Source organism: Lactuca saligna, chromosome 9, assembly GCF_052625555.1.
Source record: "Lactuca saligna cultivar CGN05327 chromosome 9, ASM5262555v1, whole genome shotgun sequence".
In the NCBI taxonomy this organism is placed as follows: domain Eukaryota; kingdom Viridiplantae; phylum Streptophyta; class Magnoliopsida; order Asterales; family Asteraceae; genus Lactuca; species Lactuca saligna.
The window spans coordinates 104,543,751-104,566,088 of record NC_136425.1 but is presented as its reverse complement, the minus strand read 5'-3'; positions in this window follow the sequence as shown (position 1 = coordinate 104,566,088).

Here is a 22,338-nt window from a genome sequence, read left to right as displayed (position 1 = left end):
AGGTAGCTCTTCTGGGAAGATGTCGGGAAAGTCGCTCACTAATGTAATGTTCTTTAGTTCTTTAGCTTCGAGGCTCGTATCGACGACGTGAGCAAGGAATGCATGGTAATCTTTACGTAGGTACTTCTGTGCTTGAATACTTGATATAATATGAAGACTCGCACTGGGTTTGTCGCCGTAGACGATAAGAGTTTCATTAGACGGGAGATTTAGACGGACAACTTTCTCATAGCACATGATGTCGGCGCGATGAAGACTCAACCAATCCATACCGATGATAACGTTGAAGCTTTTGATCGAGACCGACATAAGGTCGATTGGAAAGAATGTTTATCTAAAGTTAGGCTACATCCTAAGTAAATGCTATTTGTACTTTATGTTTTTCCATTAGCCATTTCTACTGTGAAGAGTTCCTTAAGTGCGTGTGGTTGTTGTTTAAGCATGCGAGTAAATTTATGGTTCACGAAGCTTCGCTCCGCTCCACTATCGAACTAAATGCATGCATAGGAGTTATCGAGGAGGAACGTACCAGTCACTACCGTCGGGTCAGCAACTGATTCTCCATGGCCTATTGCTAGTACCCTCCCTGCTCTTCAAACATTCTTCGCTTTGGGGCAGTCCCTCTTATAGTGGCATGCTTCACCACATCCATAGCAGGTCGGGCTCGCGCCAGATCCGGGGACTTGGGTGATCGGCTTCGCCAGGGATTTACAGAAACGGACGGTGTGTCCTTTCCTGTTGCAGTTAGAGCACTGCATTTCACGGCAGGGGCCGTTGTGGTGGAAGTTGAATCTGTTGCACTTAGGCAAACTTCCAGCGTATTGTCTCACCGGAGTAGTATCAGCACCAGGGGTTATTGCGGCATGCACATCCACAACTTGCTGCTTTTTGGCAGCTCGCTGCCTCTTCTTCTCTTCCCAGAACTTCCGTTTAGTGTCAGCGGGTTTGGAGGGCTCCGGGATGGCTAGGGTGGTTGTTGTTGCGAGGGTTTTGACTCCATGGTCGATGAGTCATTGTGCCAATCGCTTAGCACTGTCAAAGGTAGCGGGGTTTGATGATAGGACATTCCCTTGATACGGAGGCACTAGCCCCCATATGTACCTTTCGATCTTTTTCCCTTAAGTGGGAATCATATTGGGGTAGAGGGCCACCAGTTCGCTAAATCTGGCGGTATATGCGACTACGTTGGTGCCCTTCATGGTTAGGCTCCAAAGTTCCTGTTCCAATTTCTGGATTTCACCCCTCGGGCAGTATTCCTCAATCATGAGGTCCTTCATGGTTTCCCAGCCCATATCATTCGCCACTACGAGAGTAAGCGCTTTAACGTGGCCGTTCCACCATATTAGGGCCTTTCCTTCAAAGGTGCATGCGGCATATTTGACTTTGCTCGCAGCCGAGCATGAATAGATTTCAAAGACTGATTCAGTCTTCTCGAACCATTGGGAGAGGGCAATGACTCTACCGGTGCCATGGTAGGACATCGGCTTACAGTTAGTGAAAACGTTGTAGGAGCACTCTCTCGAGCGCACAGGGGTTTCAACAGGAATTGAGTTAACATGGGTTCCACCTCTGCTGGCATCAGTAGAGTGATACTGTGCTATGGCAGTTGCCACTGCTGCAGCTACGACATCATTCAGGGCTGCAGTATCGATGACCGGAGGAGGAGGTGGTGGTGCAGTATTATTCCTAGGAGATTTGCGAGGGGGCATCTTTCAGCTATAAGTTTATAAAGATAAACGCAATGGTAAGAATCAATTGTAAAAGAGGTGAGAGTGACACATGAACTAACTAATCATAGCCTAACAGTGAATGATTTTTTGAGATCACAACAAGGAAGATTAGTAGGAAAACACAAGTGTACATATTTTTCCCACAGAGTAGGTTGTTGTCAATAATACTGGTATTACTGATGTAATGAGTTCAAGGAAAATCGACCTAACAGTAGGTCTTACATCATACCATACGGAAGGTTTGACAGTTCCTAGATTCCTAGTTAGAGTACTGAAAGTTAGGAATATTTTATAGACAAGTGCTACTTAGAGCACATATACTAAAGGCTAATCCTTAACCCAAAAGAAAAAGATGTAGTAGACATCTTCTAACGGCGATGGGAATTCCTCGGGCGAACCTTGAGGTCTCCCACTTGACGGACCACCTCTTGGAGGTGTCGTTCATGAGCTCTTTGACGAGCTCGAAGTTCTATGACTTCGGCTTGAGAGGTAGCCAGCTGTTGCTGCAGGGTCTCGTTGGTTCTCCTGGTCCTTTCCATTTCTTCTTCGAGACGGCGGATGCTGACTGTGTTGACACCAGAATTGGCATCAATCTCCATGACTCGGTCGATGGCTGCTCGACCTTGTTAATCATTACGGGCTATTCTGTGGATGATGACGGGTAGAGCTCGATCCGCAGAGCCACCTTCGCCGAGGTTGTAAAAGCTTCGGTCCCCAAAGTATGGTAAGGGTTAACCCTGTTCATCGCTCCAGCGATTCAAGTTGGTTGCCCATAAGGGTGTAGGACCTGGAAAAGCTGGTCGGAGGTTGTTGTTTGGGGCTTGGCCTACTAGCGGTAGGTTGTTGACTTCAGGCTCAGAGTCAAATCCATCATAAAATCCTTCTGCTTGATGATCATCCAAAGGGATTTGATGCTCATCATCAGACTCTGCCTCAAGCCATCCAGCATTTCCGTTGGGTGGAAAGTATGGGTCGCCATGATGGAATCCATCCATTTAATCTACACGAGAAGAGAGGTATAAGAATCTAGTGTAGCAATAGTTTGTAGTAGCACAAAATACTCCTATAGTAATTTAAGTTTAATGTTATGTTCTAGTGTTTTCATTGTGGTATTGTTGGTAAGATTTTAGACTTGTTGCAACCACACAAGTATACTTAGGCACATGCTAGTCAACCCTCGGATAATATAGTTGATCAGGCTATATCTTCCCAGTTTTGACTATATGTCTCTAAGTCCACCTGTATTGTTCAACAATCGTAATTCTTTTGTATTGTCCTAGTGACACTGATTTGAGTATGAATGCAGACTTTGTAAACTTAATTAAATATTTTAGTGTTTGTAAGTATAAACTCTTGGTCAGAGTATTTTAATCCCATGTATTTATAGTTAGTATATCTTTTATCGATTGATATACTCAATTCACTATAAATAATCCTCTAATACCAATCTGTCACACCCCACAACCAAGAACGGCAGAAACCTTCTGGGGCGGAGGACGTCATGTATAGTATCACAACATAGTATAACAGTAAACAAGCAAACAACATCATTCATTGCATTAAATATAAAATTTTAATACAAGCGTGTTCCGTACAGTTATAGACACCAAAAATTGTAAATCAAAATAATAAGATGAGTCTTGAATGTGCTCCATCTTCTCAAAATCTAGCCTCGGTACCTGTCTACTGATGACCTGAGAATACAAGTTATTTTGAAAGAGTTTATCAACATTAAAGATGGTGAGTCCATAAGTATTTTAGTGTCGGTGTTTGTATCAAAATGTTTGAACGTAGTTATAAACATGAGTTTGTAAACATTGGAAATATAAGTACGTGAATATTTGTAAGTGTTTGTAACAGTTTGAATCTCTTAGAAAAACCTATATTTTCTATTAAAAGTAGCCTTCTACCAAGGCGTAACTGTTTTGTATGTTCGTTTACTGTAAAAGTGTGTAAATTTTACCAGTGTAACTATCATTCTCAAAATATAGTTTGTACATTAATGTTAAGTGAAAAGATCACTAAATATGTAAAGGGTAAATTATGTTGTAATGTAGTGTTATATTATAGGAACTACTGCTGTACTAACCACCTTAAACTGGATTTATATTAAGGTATCATGTGATAAATTGCACCATACTATCAACTGGATAAACAACGAAAAATGTAAGTCGTAAAATGAAATGATGTTTGGCACCCGCAGACCTGCAGGTCCGGCTGTAGCTAGCAACAAGGTGTAGGATAGTCAATCCAGTATAGATCTATACACAAACTCACGCTCTCCCTCCAAGAGACTCTGGCTACAACTCTGGCCATGACATTTAAGGCATGCTCCGATACAATGGATCACAATTATGTCAATGTATATATGTATATGTAATGTATTGTTACTCGTTCTAGTATCGTTGTATATGTTCTCCTTCTAGTATAGTTGTATATGTTCTCTTTCTAGTACAGTTGTATATGTTCTCTTTCTAGTATAGTTGTATATGTTCTCTTTCTAGTATAGTTGTGTTCTCTTTCTAGTATAGTTGTATATGTTCTCTTTCTAGTATAGTTGTGTTCTCTTTCTAGTATAGTTGTATATGTTCTCTTTCTAGTATAGTTGTATATGTTCTCTTTCTAGTATAGTTGTATATGTTCTCGTAGTAATAAGTATTGACTCATGAATGAACTAACTCATTGATCTAACAATAGTATAAGTATGATCCTGTGTTACCCAGATGGTAACTTACAAATGATGTAACTAGTATGTATGAATATGGAAGAACTTTTATGTCTATATATGTACACATGATATATAATTAATATTGAAACGACCTTTAGACGGCTACCCGATATCCCACCAGACCACATCCAAATCGAGGAAAAGGAAAAAGGGCGTGCGGCCTTCCTAAGCCTTTTTAACATTCCTCATATAACTATACATATACGGGCATGCAATTTATAATAAGTGTAAACAAGTTTAAGTAAACATATTTGATAAGTAAAAGAGTTTGTAAAACAATTGGAAGTAAAACAGCTTTGATAAATAGTTTAAATAGTAGTAAAATCATTAGTTTTGTAGTTATTAATCACATGTGATTGATGTAATAACAATAAATATTCAACTTGTATTCCACGCCCCCCATAAAAGCATTTAAAACATTCAAAAGTATTTCAAAGGTTAATTAAAGGGGTATGAACTCACTTGTGGTGAGTGGATTGGATTGAAATATCGGGTACGGTGCGAGGTGACAAATGAAAACTTGTAGACACGCACGAGCCTAGTTATCATATAATGAACATATATATAACTAATTAGCCAATTTATAACTAATAAATTAAGTTAGGACACCCTAGAACATGAAAACACTTTGTTTCAAGTGTTAAAGATCACAAGGATTGCATCCGAGTGTGGGTAGGGAAACACTAGTGTGTTTGGAGTCGAAGGGTAAACTCCCTTCGAGTTTACGATTTTGTGGTCAAGACTTAGAGAGTTTACGACAGTAAACTATAGATTTGACGATCATAAGCTCTAGTCTTAAAGTCCAAGTGTTGTTTTGTGGTTTAGCAAGCTATTGAAGCCTTTCTACTTGTTGATGTATATAGTAAAAGTCGAATAGAGTGTTTTGTATAGTTTCGCACTTTATGTTATTTTACTAAGTCATTTTTGTGCGAAGATAAAATGTTTAGACTTAGTATACTTTTTGATGGTTCCCTATAAATAGGGACTTAGGCTAGAAGTTGTAGGACCATACTTGAACTCACTTCTGCTTAACATTGTAATCAGTCTTCATCAATATAAGATCTGATTAATATTTACTCTCTGTGTTCTTCATCTTAAATCATTCAAATCTATCTTTTATGTTCTAAATTCTCGATAAAAATTCTCATCAATTGGTATCAGAGCAGGATTCAAACTGCTTAGATCTGATTTTCGTATAAGAATCATTTGTTTATTTGAGTTACAGATTCACTCAAAATATTCCGCACATTTTTGGTTTTGAAAATCACTTTGATCTTCAGATTTGAATTGATTCTGCATTTGAATTGTTAAATCGAGTAATCGATTAGTGATTTGTGATCAATTCGTTTGATAAATTCTGAAATATATCAAGGTTTCAAGTTTTCAGATATTTTCTGTGTTCATCAATGGCGAACTTCAACATGAATTCAATGACTTCTTTCTCTCACTTGCTTGGTTCATCAACCAAAATCCCGATGTTAATTCCAGAATACTATGATCAGTGGGTTGATAGAGTGGAAGATTACTTAAATGGAATTGATGAAGAACTTTAGATGTGTATCGATGGAACAGTACTAGATGCTGCTAATGTTCAACCAATTGGATCATCTACTGCGTCTACTGATGTTGAAGAACAACGCAATCGATTGAAGAAAAATGAAAAGAGATGCATGAGAGAACTAAGAGGTGCTCTGCCTCCTGTGGTTTACAATTACATTCGTAGTTGTAAAACAGCAAAAGAGATCTGGAATACTCTAAAAGAAAAATATCAAGGTAGTGAAAAGACAAAGATCAACTCTGTGAAGCAGTGCCTCGTTGAACTGAAAGAATTCAGACAAAAGGATTCAAAAACTCTAGAAAGTTGTGATGATTGTCTGAATGAGCTTATGTTTCGCTGCAATAGGTATGGAATTACTAGATCAACCATGGAGTTCAAATTAACTTTCATCACGAGTCTTCGAAAGGAATGGCGCGGTGTGAGCATGATGATAAAGAATCAACAATGTTTTGATACAACAACGTTGAATGATCTTTACAATCAACTGAAAACACATGAATGTGAGGTCACAGAAATGTATGAAGAATCAAAACAAGCTATTGGTGGTCCTTTGGCTCTTGTTTCAAAAGTAACTGAAACTGATGAAAAAGAGGGTTCAGATGTAGAAGGATTTTTTATGAACTCCGATGATGAAGCTGTAGCATACTATTCAAACAACAAAGTTAAAAAGTTTTTCAAAAAGCCTTTTAATCCAAAAGGAATGAATAGTGATGTGAAAAATGATGTAACAAGAACTGGAGGAGAAGAGAAGAAGAAAATGGAGAAAACAGATGGAAAACAGAAGAATACGAATGAAGAGAAAAAGTTGAAGGGTGATTCAGGAATTTATTGCCACTACTGCAATGGTGCGAATCATTTCGCAGCTGATTGCATGTTGCGAAAGAAAGAAGAAAAGAAAGAAAAGGTCAAAGATGAAGCTTACTATTCTGAAAAGATTGAAGAGTTACGTGCAAAGAACAAAGGAGTGTCTTTGGTTGCTAAGGGAGAATCGGATGAAGAAGAAAGTGGAACGTATCAGATTTGGTCTTCAGGATCTGATGATGAAGAAATGAGGCATCCAACACATGGAGCTATGTTCGCAAGTTTTGAGGACTACGATGGGAAATGTTTTATGTCTAAATCCACAGACAAATCTCCCATGACAACCAAGGTACGTGCAATTCTTGAATATTTTAATATTCCTTTATCTGCTTATGATACTGAAATTGTTTCGTTTGATGATACTGTGGCTTATTTTGATTCTGTTATTGTGTCTGCTAGTAATGAAGCTAAGAAATTGAATGTGCAACTTAGTGAGACACAAAGGGAATTAGAAATAAAGAAGAGCAGAGTTGAAAAATTAGAAATGCAAATCAAAAAAATAGATTGTGATAGGAATAATCTTTCGAATGATGTTATATTGTTACTAACACAAAGAAACATCTATTGTAATTCAGCAAAAAGATTATATGCAAAATTAACTGCTTTACATCATTCTTCTGAAATTAGCAAAGAACAACATAGGAAACTTTTACCTTTTCTTGAGTATGAGCGTGAAAAAGTTGATGTTGTTTCTTATGATTGCGAAAGTACAATTGCTCAGTTTGACAAAATACGTGATGATAGATATTCCTATGGTATTGTCAAAATTGATGAATTTCTGAATGCTGATGAGTTGGTTAACATTGTAAATGAAAGTTTGACAAAAAGTGAACAAGTGAAAATCTTAAAGAAAACCGAAAATTCAACTCTTACTTCGCAATTCAATTATGCTGATATTGATGAAAATTCTTATAATGTGAGTGAAATCAGTGAAATTGAAGAAGAAGAAGAGATTGATTGTTCTCAATTGTCAATCATTAGTATTACATCTAAGATCAAAGGTAAAGAAATAATAGTTGATTCAATAGTAGAGGATAAAGTTGATAAATCTTCAACTTCGCAATATTGTAAGTTTGATAATGTGGAAGTTGAAAGCTGGAAATGTGATGATACTAATGAAAATAAAGAAGACAAGAAAAATTCAACTGAAACACATCAAAGGGTTGTAGTTGATCAAGTGTTTGAAAACACAAAAGAATTTGACAAACTTTTAAATGACAAAGGCGCACATTATTTGGAAACCAACACAGTAGTATATCCAAATTTTGTATGTACTAATGAAACTATTTTTCCAAATCAAGTTTTTGTTACTACTGGAAATGCTGAGAAAATTCATCCTAAGTTCAATAAAATGATTGAAAAAGATAATCAAAAGTCAACACCTGAAGGTTTCTTCGCAAATCAAAACACAGTAGAAAACAATTTAACTCAAAATTCTTATGCGTTTCAAAAACAAAAATCATTACAAAAATGGGTAGTTAAAGGTGAAAAATCAAACAAACCTTTTGAAAAAGTTGAAAACTCAAAGGTTGAAGTGAAATTAAATTCTCAAGAATTCAAATTTATGGTTGAAAATTATTCAACAGAAAATAATGTTTCAAAAAGACAAGCAAGAAAAGCAATATTCTGGCAAGTTGTGAATAATGAAAAATAACAAATTTCAAAATCATCGACAAAATTTCAAAATAAAAACAATAACACAACTTCGAGTTTTCATAAACAAATAAATTCTGTTGACAAAGTTTCATATGTTCGCAAATATGACAACAATAGAAAATTTGAGAATTCGCAAAAATTTGCAAATAATCAAAAGTTTCCAAATGTTGACAAATTCACGAATAATTCATCAAATTTGAAGAAATCAAATCAAGTCAAAGCGAAATTTTCACCACAACAACCAAATTTTCCAAATCCTTCAATATCATCAAAAACCAAAGTTTCATATATCAAAGTAAAGACTGATGTAAATATGATCAATAATTGGTTTGAAGGGAAAGGAAAGAAATATCAAAGTGCAAAGTTTTCAGAACAAGAAATCAAAAGTGCCTTTGATAAGTTCGCAAATAATTCTTCAACTGCTAGTACATCATCCCATAATTCACAAGTTCCGGTTCAAAAATGGAAACCAGTTATCAAACATGCGAATGTTGTGAAGGATAAGATTACAATCAATGCGAATCCAAAACTATTAAATGACTATATTTCAATATCTAGAACTGATGATGCTGATATAATGGATTCAGTTACAAACAAAGTGAAAACATGGTTTTTAAGTTCCAAAAAGTTGTTTCATTCTACTAATGATGGACCCAATAAGTCTTGGGTTCCTAAATTTTTTCAATAAATGTAGGTGCTATGTGACGAGCAATATGATCCAAAATGGTATATTGATAGTGGTTCCTCTCGTCATATGACTGGAAGAAAGGAAAAATTGCGAGATTATCGAAGCTTGGAGAATGCTGGAGTTGTCAAATTTGGAAATAATCACAAGTGTCAAGTGAAAGGATATGGGAAAGTCACAAATGGAAACTTCACAGTAAACAGAGTTGCTTATGTTGAAGGACTTCAACACAATTTGATTAGTGTATCACAACTTGTTGTGGGTACAGGAAATCAAGTAGTGTTTAATGAAGAAGGAAGTATCATCTCAAATGCAAAAACAAATGAAATACTTCTGAAATCCAAACGATATGGTGATATGTTTACATTGGACATCAAACCAATTGTGGGAAAACCAGCTGTGTGTTTACTATCAAAAGCATCAAATGATCTTAGCTGGTTTTGGCATCGAAGATTGTCACATTTGAACTTTCGAAATATAAATAAACTTGTAACTAAAGATTTAGTTCGAGGTTTACCAATATTAAAATTTGACAATGATTCTTTATGTGCATCTTGCGAACAAGGAAAACAACATTGAAAAGGTCATCCGATTGTCATAGATTCAAAGATAGTAGATCCATTGGAACTTCTTCACATTGATCTATGTGGACCATCAACTGTTGCAACAATAAATAAAAAGCGGTATATTTTAGTTGTTGTAGATGAATTCTCTAGATTCACATGGGTATTTTTTCTCAGGTTGAAATCTGAAGTTGCTCAGACCATGATTGATTTTATCAAAAAGATTGAAATTAGTTTGAAAACGAATGTACGCAAAATTAAAAGTAATAATGGTTCGGAGTTTAAAAATCAAACTCTTGACAATTTTCTTACAAACAAAGGTATTTCGCATAATTTCTCATCATTATATACTCCACAACAAAATGGTGTAGTTGAAAGAAGAAATCGAACTCTATGCGAAGCAGCCAGAACCATGCTCACATATGCGAATCTACCTCAATATCTTTGGGCAGAAGCTGTGTCCACAACATGTTTTACTCAAAATAGATCATTCATTCACAGAAGATTCAATGTTACTCCATATGAAATAATCAATAATCGGAAACCTAATGTAAAATTCTTTCATGTTTTTGGTTGCAGGTGCTTTATTATGAATCTCAAAGATAATTTGTCAAAGTTTCAAGCAAAAGCTGATGAAGGCATTTTCTTAGGATATTCACAGAATTCAGTTGCATACAGAGTGCTTAATAAACGAACAAGAAAAATTGAAGAAACTTTCAATTTAACTTTTGACGATTACTATCTTAAACAGATTGATAGTAAATTCGATCAGAAATCAATACTTGTGGATTCAAATACTCAAATTGATAATTCTGAAATTAATGATTTTGATTATGACTTAATTTTTGGAATTCCTGACAGGGCAATTGATGCAGAAAATAATGCTCCTGATAATCAAACATCAGAATAACTTCAACGTCGATAACTTGTGAAAGCACACCAAATGTTCATATGACGGAGGAACACACAAGTGTCCATGAAGATTTTATACCAACGTTTGAGGGGGAGCATTCACAAAATTAACCAGAACATCAAATTGAGGGGGAGCATTCACAAAATCAACAAGAACATCAAGTTGAAGGGGAGCATTCGCAAAATCAACATGCACATAATTTTGAGGGGGAGTATCCAAATGTAGATCATGTTGAGAGAGAGCTTCATGAAATAGCAACAAATGGTCTTGATAACAATGCAGACTTTCATGAATTTAATGATAATTTTTCTGTTGCAGGATCTGAAAATGAAGATATGCATGAAGATGCACTATTAGACTATGATCCAAATTATCCACCCCTTGCGAAATGGACAAGATATCATCCACAAGAACAGGTAATTGGAAATTTACAAGAAGGTGTGTTGACTAGAGCTCAAATTCGTCCGAAAAATGAGGTACTAAACACTAACCAAGAACTTTGTATGTTTAATATCTTTATTTCGAAAATAGAGCCAAAAACAGTCAAGAATGCTATGGAACACTCAGATTGGGTTGTTGCTATGCAATCTGAATTGGATGAATTTGAACGAAACAAGGTTTGGAGATTAGTTTATAAACCTTCTGATGTTTCGATTGTTGGATTAAAATGGATTTTTAAAAACAAAACCGACAAAGATGGCAATATTATTCGAAATAAAGCAAGACTAGTGGTTAAAGGATATTCGCAACAAGAAGGCATTAATTATGAAGAAACATTTGCACCTGTTGCAAGACTTGAAGCAGTTCGCATATTCTTAGCTTATGCAGCTCACAAAGATTTTGATGTTTATCAAATGGATGTTAAATGTGCATTCTTAAATGGCTAACTCGAAGAAACAGTGTATGTTGAACAACCACCAGGTTTTGTAAACACTGAACATCCTGATCATGTTTATATTTTAGATAAAGTTGTATATGGGTTAAAACAAGCACCAAGGGCCTGGTACGCAACACTTACAAATTTCTTGAAACAATCTAAATTTAAACAAGGATCAATTGACCCCACGTTATTTCGCAAGAAAGTTGGGTGTCATCTAATGCTTGTTCAAATTTATGTTGATGATATTATCTTTGGTTCAACTGATCTAGCATTGTCACTTGAATTTGAAAATTTAATGAAAAGTCAGTTTGAAATGAGCATGATGGGAAAAATTAATAATTTTCTTGGTTTAAACATAAAACAGAACAGGCAAGGAATTTTCATTAATCAAGAAAAATATACAAAGAACTTGCTTGAAAAGTTTGGAATGATTAATAGCACGAAGCTCAGAGTCCCTATGGCAGTAGGAACACGACTAACTCCTTCGTTAGACACTCCTACTATTGATTTAACAGTGTATCGTAGCATGATAGGGTCTTTATTGTACTTAACTGTGAGTAGACCTGATATTATGTTTTCGGTTTGTTGTTGTGCTAGATATCAAGCAAATCCAAGAGAACCACATTTGACGGCAGTGAAAAATATCTTTCGATATTTAAAGGGAACTGTTTCCTTAGGCCTTTGGTATCCTGCGAAAACAGGATTATTCATTCAAGCTTTTTCAGATTCTGATTTAGGAGGATGTACATTAGATCGAAAAAGTACAACTGGTGGATGTCAATTGTTGGATGGAAAGTTGGTGAGCTGGCAATCAAAGAAACAAACTTGTGTGGCTATCTCAATTGCTGAGGCAGAATACATCTCTGCGGCTGCTTGCACTTCGCAAATAATATGGATTCAGAGTCAACTTCGTGATTATGCAATCAACATGAAAAAGATTCCTTTGTATTGTGATTCATAAAGTGCGATTCGCATTTGTCATAATCCAGTGCAACATTCAAAGACAAAACACATTGCTCTTAGATATCATTTTATCAAAGATCATGTGGAAGATGGGAATATTGAAATTCATTTTGTCAAAACAGCTGAACAACTTGCTGATATTTTTACAAAACCTCTTGATGAAAAATCATTTGTTAGAATTTTAGCAGGTTTGGGGATGCTTAATGTGAATTCAATTTCATCCACACAAGAATAAATTTTTTGTTCAGAAGATGCGTTCACATTGTTTAGAAGTTACTGTTCATTCAGAGGCTTCGCATGGCTTCGCATCCATATCATTTCGTATCTGTGGTAATATCAACTTAGGAATGTTTTACATATGTTACTTTCTTTTCTTTTGCAAGATCAAAAATACAAAAATATTTTCATTTCTTTGTATTTTCTTTTGAAAAATCAAAAATACAAAAAGATTTTCATTTCTTTGTATTTTCTTTTGAAAAATCAAAAATCCAAAAAGATTTTATTTTTCTTTGTTTTTTCATTTGTGTGCTATGAATTTACTGCAGGGCTAGAATGTGAAGTGGTCATAGATTTTGTTTCTATGGGAAGGTATAAATTTTTTTTATGACTAGTTAGGATGTCCCTAGAAGCATGCTGCTGTATGTAGACCAAAAGCCTCGACATGACTCTATGTGTGCAAAGAAAGCCTTGATGACATTATCACATGATAATTTCTTCCCATAAAGGCTTATATTCGCATAAGTCAAAAATGAGCTACCTTACTCTTCTCAAATGAGTTAAGAGTTTTCTGTTTTTTCCATTATAACAGAGGTACACTTCGATTCTCATCCAATCTTTTTAAACCAAACAATTCTTTCAATCCAAATTTTTTTTTGAAAAGATTTGTCCTTGAGGTTTTTGTTCAAACCAATCAAAACCTAGACAAATCACAACTCTGTGTTAATGACCTGTCATCATGAGTCCGTGATGAAAGTGAAACCCAAAAATCAAACACCTTAAGGAATTGACGGGGAACTTTGTTCTAGATTTTTACGAAACTTTTGTTTCTGTATCAAAATTTCGAAACTTCAAATCATATTCAATTCGCATGTGTGGTCTTGATCAAATATTCCGAACCCAGAATGTTTGATTACCCAACAAGATCCAGAACAAACTTTTCATTTGAATATGATTTCAGTGTAAGTTTCATTCGCAAATTCTTGTCATGATAAATATTTTTCCAAAACCAACTTGTCACTGACTACACTGGTCAAACAAGTAATTTCAATTACACTTTCTCACCTTATGTTAAGGTTGATATGTAATGAAATTTCAAACCAATCCAAAATGACTTTTAAAAAGAAGCCCTTCGATACTTTTCTATAAGTATTCGATTGTAATTCACGGGACACTATACAAGCAGTTGATTATCTCTCTTGATAATTAACGAAGTAACCTTTGCCCGGGGTTTTAATGCATTCATGTCAAATTGAATTGTTGACATCACCACATTCCAAATATCTTTGTTTCTTATCTTATTTCGTTTGGCACAATCCACACACGAAATCCTTGAGGTTCTGAGTACAACCAACTCAAACTGATGATTTCGCAAATCTGGCATATGAATTCACTTTAAATCCCAAAAGTGAATGAGCCTTGCTTCCATGCGAAGGGTTTTATTGGTTACTACTCTACAACGGATACTTGACAGGCTGTATACTCAACATCGTTGGTATTTTGTCCGGTTTTCAAGGAGACGTGACAGTTACTTTTTGGAATGTTGTTACCTTTTGCAGTCATGATCCGACTTTCAAGGTGCCACGTTGGATAACATTAAATGTATCCCGCTTCAATTTCAAATCAATTTTGAGCAACCTATAAAAGGGGGTAAAGAACACTGGTTACGGTTACGCAAACAAGAACTCTCACAAACACTTCCAAGATTAACCCTTGATACAAACTTCTACTTTCTTTTTCCAAACCCTAACAATGACGGCCACTACTTCCAACATCGATGAGGTTCTTTCTCAGTCTCTGATGAAGATTCAAAGCACTAACTACCAAGTTGATCCCAAAGTTTCTGCTTATCCTGAAGGGTTAAAGATGCTGATTGTTGCTCTAAAACGTTCTTCTTTGGCAACTGCAATGTTCAGTTCATCTCCGGTTCCAATGGTCTGGTTATCACGTGCCGCTTCCACAGCTTCATACAATCACACAACGGATGTGATTACTTTTAATCTCATCAACAACAAACGAGTTAAACTATCAAAGAACTTGTTTGTGGAAATTCTACAAATTCCAAACAATCCTCCCTTTATCAAACCTGTCAACTCCTAGGTTATTCATATGTTTAACGAAATGGGGCATCAATCGGAGTTAACAAAAATCAGTGATTTCAGAAAATCTGGTTTGCCGTGTATGTGGAATTTTCTTTTTGGAATTTTTCTCCGATGTCTTACAGGCAGAGTAGTTGGGTTGGATAGAGGAAGAATGGAAGTATATGCCATGGTGATGGGCATATACTATGACATTAGTGTTGATTACGCAACACAGCTATGGATGGAATTTGTCAACAGTTTAGAACACACAAATCCGGAGAAGGGAATTTCGTGTGCAAGATATTGGAGTTTGATTCTTGAACACATGTATGAGAAAGAAGAGATTCCGATGCTGTCAAATGTTGAAGTTGCTGAATTTTCATTCTATCAATTTCCTAAAGCTGTAGAAGATGATGAAGAGATCTTTACACATGTAGCTCGAATTCCAGATGCGATGCTTCACAAAGTCTTTCCCACTCACAAAATTTTGGTGAGATATTTGAGAACTGTTGATACAAATGAGCCAACTGGAGTTTTATTAGATGTTGCAAATCCATCTAAAACAAAGAAGGTTGGCAAGAAACTTGCGAAGGGTTTATCTTCCTCAGTACCAGCTGAAGTCATCCCAACTGAGGACCCTTCCAAGAAGTCGAAGAAGGAAATCTTACCTTCCAAGTCTGGGGTACTGAAGCAGCTTCGCAAAGCGGAAGTGAGTAGTAAGGGAGTTACTATCCGCAATATTCCAGCGCCAGTATCTCCCACGAAGAAACGACAACGAGCTGAAGATGTTGCGAAAAACATGCAACGTACAATGGTAAAGCGAAGGAAGAAGGTGATTCAAAATGAATCATCTAAAGAAGACATTGTCCCAGAAACTCCACCTTTCACCACAATGGTACCTATTTCTTTACCTATCATTCCCACTTCACAAATTTCTACCACTATCTCCCAAACCAAACCACTCGAAATAGTTCTTACCAAATCAGTTACTGAGGAGGTTCCTATTTCGGATATAGTTGTCAACGTATCTGATACGGGGGCACCTATCCTGAGTGATGCACCATCCGTTCAAACAACCTTACCCATTTCCTTACCTGTTACCACTTTATCTACCACTTCAAACATTTTTGACCATGCTCTACAAAACCCTTTCACCACACTTTTCCCTTCGCAATCACCTGAAAATCCTCAACCTTCGCAACCAATGTCTGATCCAGAAGTCGAAGGAGGTGCCTTTGGGGGGATACTTGATGATATTCCTTTGGATTCAGATGAAGAAGATATTCCTGATCATATGCTGATGACAGGAAAACAGTTTAAAATATTGAATCAAAAGTTGAAGACCATTATTCAATCACAGGCTGATTTAGGTCGAATGTCATCAATATCTGCCATGGAGGTTGATATCATGATTAAAGGAGCAGAAAAATGAATAATGGAGAAAATTGCTCAGTCTGATAAAAACAATGAGCTCAGAATTATGTCTCAAGGCAATAATTTTAATTCTGTAGTTCAAGATCTTCGCGCAGTTACAAAAGAATGTCATGTTCTTTTTGTACAAGATGTTATAAAGGTTCGTGAAGACGTCAACTTCAAAATTCAGGAGTTGAAGTCTGAACTTGCGAAGGATCTAAATGATGTCCACAACAAACAAGATGCAGTTCAACAATAAATTGTGGATATTGCTTCTCAGCTTCAAAAGCTACATAATCTTCCTGCTCTTTCCGATCACAAAGCAGAAATAATGATGAAGTTTGATCAGCTCATCCAGTTGGTCACTGATCTAAAAACAGCTCTTTCGCATTCTTCATCATCTCAAATTCTTACTCCAGAACTCTTGTCTTTAAAGATTAATACTTTAGAACAAGCTATTCACAAAGCCCTTACTCCACTCACCAATTTTACTTCTTTACTTCCAAAGGGTGCTCCGACTGTTTCCACAGGGGTGCAAGGGGGAGAAGAAAGACAAAGTAAAGAAGAGGATGCGAAAACTGTGGGAAGAGTGATTTCGACTCAGCTTATTGCTACTCTTTCAATTCCTTCAAAGCTGATTTCTGCAACAACGATCACCACAAGAACAATTACCAAGGGTATTGTTATTGGAAGAAATGAAGGTGGTTCAAGCTCTAAATCCCAACATGATGTTGTAGGAAGAGGGAAAGGAATTTTATATGAAAAATCAAAAGAAGAGTTGAAAGCAGTGGCTGAGGCTGAGATGGAAAAGATGAGGCAACTCCACAGCATTATGAGGCAACGGGCAAGCGATCCTCCCTCCATGAACAAAGGAGGTCCTGCAAAACTTTACTCTTACGAAACCATAGAGTCAAAAGTTGTGTGTAGGGAGATGTATGAGTTCGAGAAAAAGCCGAAAAGAAGTTATGATATTGCGAACTCAGATCACTGCCAGTTGGACTTCCCCATTAATGAAATGCTATTCATCAATGCACAATACAAGATCAGTGAGAAATTTGATAATCCGAATGATTACACTCAAATGAAAATCAGATTTCATGCTGTCTTGGGGAAGAATCCTGATGAAGTTTGGTCGTTAATGAAGATCAAGAAGGTTGTGACTATAAAGAAAGATGTTATGTTTGAAGAGATGTTACAGAATTTCAGATACTTTGTTATCAGAGCTGACAACAAACAATATGACTTCACAGTTGCTGACTTTCCTTTGATGAATTGCAATGACTTGATTCAAGTGGCACTGATTTTGAAACATATGGAAGAAAACAATCTCAAAGGCTCTGATACAGATGTGTTCAAAGCTGGTTTCGCACATGTGAAGACTTTCATAGACAATTACTTCGATTGTCTAGCCCTTACTGATGATGAATTAGCACATGTTGTGGGAAGGGAAGTGAATGTTCCATGGGAGGAGACTTTGACACAATCTGCTTTGTCAAAGTATGCTGTTGGAGAAATCTGTCTCAAACCATTTGGTATGACGTTTTCAGGCTGAGACACTAAAGGCAATCCAAAGAATTTTTTTTTCAAGGTCTCAGAGATTGAACGATATAATTCTTCGCAATATACGCACTTCATTGTACGTATGAACAATTGCAAAAAAAATAACGAAGGAGACAAGAAGGATTTGAAGAAGGTGATCTCCTGGTATGGAGAGATGCGAAAGGCAATTGACTCTGTAATTCAAAAGCTTATGAATTGAATTGTATCGACTGTTTACAAAGGGGGAGAATGTTGATGTATATTGTAAAAGTCGAATAGAGTGTTTTGTATAGTTTCGCATTTTATGTTATTTTACTAAGTCATTTTTGTGCGAAGATAAAATGTTTAGACTTAGTATACTTTTTGATGGTTCCCTATAAATAGGGACTTAGGCTAGAAGTTATAGGACCATACTTGAACTCACTTCTGCTTAACATTGTAATCAGTCTTCATCAATATAAGATCTAATTAATATTTACTCTCTGTGTTCTTCATCTTAAATCATTCAAATCTATCTTTTATGTTCTAAATTCTCGAGAACAATTCTCATCACTACTAAGTGGTTTGGCCTTTGGAATGGACTAGGGCAACAAAACACCTCTTTTGAGGAGTTTACGACCTCATAGATTTTTCCTTTGGGTTTAGAAACTGTAAACCCATACGGAAGAGTGTATAGCCATGTTTTCAAGTCCCTAACACAATTTGGTAAGTGTATAAGCTAGTTTATAAGCCTAAGGAAGGAAAATAACCCATTTAGACATGCTTTTGGGTGTTCACGGTTTTGGGAGATCCCCAAACCGTAAAAACCTAATTTTGTGGGCATTTTAGGTTTTTCAAGGCTTAAATACTACAAAGGAAGGTTTAAACATGTCAAGGATGGTTTATACATCAAACTAGGGCTTAGATAAGGACTTAGGCACACTTTGGTGCATTTTATGGTGTTTACGACCCAAGCATCTTCTTGGACTGTGAGCACCCTTTACCTTATGTTCTTGACATATTTCCTTGGTGTTTAAATGTAATACTAGCTTAGAATTACTCAAGGATGGAAGCACTTACTAGTAGAAGGCTTGATTTGAGCTAAAAGGCCAAGAACACTTAGTGTGTGTTCTTGGTGTTTTTGAAAATCTAAACAAAAACAAGAAATGAATGGATGAATAGATGCACAAACACTAGACTAAGTGTTTTACAAACTTCAAATCGTTAGAACACTTACAAGATTGAAGATTTGGAATCAAATCTTGGATGATACTTGAGAGAGTTTTTGGAGTTTACTCTTTTGATTATTGGGGAGTAAACACAAATGACTAGTTTTTGGGGAGTAAACTCATACATATGTATGAGTTCATGGTTTTTGGGTGAATTCTAAACCCAAAACATAAAAGTTTGGTCGGTTGTTTCTAATACGTGAAGTGTTTGCGATTTTCAAAAATCAAAACCCGAGACGACACTTTCTTTCACCCGTTCGATTAAAAATAATACTAAAGTAGTCAAACGAACTTTATATTTCTTAAAAATAAGAAATAATGATATTAATTTATGATACGAAATGGTTGACTTTTAGGGTTTGACCAAAAGGAAATTTCGGGTTGTCACATATTATATTGATGCAAATGTTTGGTTGTCAAAGTTGAAACAAAAAGAGAAAAAAAACATGAAGTTTGTCAAATTTTAAGATACTTACTTGATTTTATGGAAAACTAATAATTTGGAAAATTTGAGTCATTTTACTACAAGAGTTGAATTAGGTCAATTTATTAAAAGATAGAATGATATAATTATTTTATTTGTTATAAAAGTTTGATCCAAATTTTTTTGAAGCAGTTACAAATTTTTTCATAAAATTTTGGAACACAAAAGTGTTTTTTAAAAGTTATGATCTTAAGAGTTTTGAAACTTCCATAAGTTTTGGATTCTCAAAAGTTTTGTTGTGTTACCTTTTTTTATGAGTTAATTTAGATTAATGAAAACACTTTGTGTTAGTTGTTTTCAACCCAAATTAATATACAAATAGTTCATAAAATGTGTTTTTGTAACTTGTCCTCAAGTTATATGAAAAGACACATTTATGATTCTTAAAACTCAAAAATAATGCCATAGGTTACAAAATCAAGAGTCTGTTTCTCATAAATAGTTTTTATGAACTCCATAACTTGTCCTAAAGGTATGGATGTTCAAGAGTCTCTTCATTTAAGTATCTAACACTTTAATTAAACTCATAAAATTACCACAAGTTATAAAACAAATAAAGAGCCTCATTTTGTAAATGCTTTCAAATCTTCCATAACCTGTCTTCAAGTTATGGAACTTGAAAAGTTTGTTATTAAAAAATACTTTAAACACATAAGTTATGGAATAGAAAAGTTTTGAATTATTCAAAAGTTTTCCTCAAGTTTTGGAATGTTTAAAGTTTCCCTCATGAATACTTTAATTCCAAGTTAAGCCCTTAGAATTTTAAAAGTTATAATTCAACCCTTATACTTTATAGTATTATATGTATGTATGTATGTATGTATGTATGTATGAATGTATAAGAACAAGTCAGTCTTACCGTTAGTAGGACTTATTCACGAAGCCGATCTATAAGGGGGTATAAGGTTACTACCTATAAAATGCCAGTTTAATGGGTGTCCATTCTGACCCACCGCTTCCATGACTGGTGGAGGTTCATTAGCCGAATGGGCAGGCAAAGGACTTAAGTTCTCCCTTCATTAAAATTATTAATGATAAATATAAAGTAACTAAACCTTTTATAAATTCCCAATCTTGATTACTTTAGGAAAATTTGAATTTGGTGCTAACCCGTGAAAACACACTTTGCACTTTCCTTAAGTCAGTTGGTGGACCGTGTGTGGTTAAACGACACACTAGCTTGATTTAGTAAGGTAGGCAAAGGGTAACTTAATGTTTATCACAATATCGATGGAGCATGTGTGGTTAACCGACACATCGATTGAGGGGTAAATATTAAGGGTACCAAGTATATTTGCATGGTTATTGACACCTTGTTTTGTGATCCTCGGCATCCCAATCACAAAACTTGAAATGCACAATTGAGATTGAAACATGCCATTGAAAAGTTCAATGAATCTCAAAAGATCTAGAAGTTTCAAATCCAATTAAAACCTAATTAATTATTTCGTTTTTCATGGTGGAAATTGGTGAATCGTCATTCGCCTACCTTCAAATATTCTATAGCTTGGATTACAACATCCCTCTTCCAAGTTATAAAATATTAGGTTGGGTCCTAGCCTTAATATTTCATATTGGGTGTTATATTAAGGATTTTAAATCAACTGTCTTGAATATCTCCTAAAAGATGTCTCGTTCAAACATTTATGATCTTCCCAAAAACTCTTGGAACAAGTTTTCCTAATGAAGACGATGTACCGGAAATCATTCTTCACTCCCTCTACCTCCTCCAATTATTCTCCCGAACCTACAAGTTGAAGGTCACGCAAGCCCCATTGGCAACCAAGGTCTATGTGTGCTCACATCTTGGAGATGAAGTCACATGTTGACAAGTCGGGAGAGTTACGTGTCAAAGTCTTGAGGAAGTTGGATGTTGACTAGTCACTTCCTAAGACACACAGTGAGTTCTTTATGCAATACTATGTAAAAGACTATGACATGACCTTAATGATCTTATCTATTTGCTTTGTGCTATTGAATCAACAATGATTTGGAGCACTGGTAGAGCAAATTTGATTAGAAGATCAACTTCCCAAACTTCCATGGACTGTAAAAATGGTAACATTGGATATACAGAAAATCTTTCTCTTCCCAATGGAAAGGGATTGACCATAGTTAACTCGGTTGACCAAATGGTAAAGAGAAAGGCAAGTGTGAGATAGTCTAGTGCAGCATTCCCAAAGCGTCCATATGTTTCTGTTGCAAAAGGAAGGAGCATTGGTTGCGAAGCTGCCTTAACTACTTGAAAGATCTGAGAGAAGGTATAGTCATAAAGCTTGACTCTGCTTCAGGTAAGTCCACTAGCTAAATCTCTTAAGTTCCCATTTGAAGATTATTAATACATTTTTGATGTATGGAAAGATCAAGAAAACAGAAGGGAACTTAGAAAAAGAGTATGTTGAATCTGATCGCAAAGATGGATTTCAATCGCATGGTTCGAAGATCGGATTCTTAAGCTACTACCTAGAGAGCTATGATAGATTGCTAGGAAATATGTAATAGCATAGTTTCCATTTAAAGGTTCATTGTAAGGGTAACTTTTGTGCATTTGATAAATAAATAAAATTTTGTTTTATTTTATATGTCCTTGCAATGGCACTTATGGAAAATTGATGTTTGTATATTTCTAGCAATAATGGAAATATGAATTTGATTCTTTCATTTGTGGCAGTGTCTAAATTTACGAAATAAGGAAATATTCTCATCACCCAAGGTTTCAGTTGGATAGAAACTTCAAATCATGCAAGTTATACAGTATGATGGATGAGAATTTTCATCTTTGGGAAATTAAGACTAAGACCTTGTTCACATGTATGTGTGAGTCGAGTAAAGGACTAAAGGATTAGGTACACTTGGTTAT